This window comes from Diospyros lotus, chromosome 12, assembly GCF_014633365.1.
Source record: "Diospyros lotus cultivar Yz01 chromosome 12, ASM1463336v1, whole genome shotgun sequence".
Classification (NCBI taxonomy): domain Eukaryota; kingdom Viridiplantae; phylum Streptophyta; class Magnoliopsida; order Ericales; family Ebenaceae; genus Diospyros; species Diospyros lotus.
The window spans coordinates 13,001,103-13,002,059 of NC_068349.1; positions in this window are offsets into that span (position 1 = coordinate 13,001,103).

Below are 957 nucleotides of genomic sequence, written 5' to 3' on the forward strand. Positions count from 1 at the left end.
GTGGCTCGTGGGTGGGCCGCGACATGTATGCCACGACCGCCCTGTGGAACGGGTCGGCCTCTTAAGGCTAACCCACTTCTTTTTATTTCCCCACTCTCCCTTTCTCTTCTCCCTCCCACACCCTCACCCCACCCTCGCCTAGCATCCCACTATTCCTCTAACTTAATCCCAGCCCTCTTTTCCAAGTTCTCTCTCAAGGCCCTCCCTTCTACTCTCTCCAACTTCAACATCAAAGGTATGTTTGGCATCCTTTTAGTGTTTTTGTATGGATTGGTGCCCCATTTTGGAAATGGGTGGTGCGTTGCCTTGTGAATGGGAGTAATGATGTTGTGGTTGATAATGTTGTGTTTGGATTGTTGCTATTTGTTAAGCTTTTATTTGGGGAAAATTCGTGGATTCTAAGCCCTATTTTATTCTTTTCCTCTCAACATGCACACCAAGTGTTTGAGAAAATGCCCCAACCACACATTTCCACACACATTTTCACACACATTGCATTATGAATTGAAAGGAATAGAATGAATTAAGTTTGGGGGATCTTATGGCGCCTTTGGCTTCTACAAACTATATATCTATATATAGAAAAAAAAAATACAAAAATAAATATATATAAAAAAAAAACAACAACAACAAGAAAAAAAGAAACAAACAAGCAAAGACTTAATTGAGTCTTTCTCTTATTCATTCTCATGTTTGATTTTGTGCTTCCAGAAACGAGCCCACACAAAGATGGCACCCAAAACTCGCTACACTCCAGCCGCAAACAAGGGTAAAGCCATTGCAACTAGTTCAAACACTTCCAAACAGTCGCGAGCTGATCCTCCATCATATCCAATCTACCTCACTACCAACGCTGAAGAAAGGGCCCGACTGATAGAGTTATGGCCTCTCCACAGGGAGCGAGAAGTTGACCTTGCTAGAATTGAGATCACCGGTGTTTCTGAAGTAATTCATGCC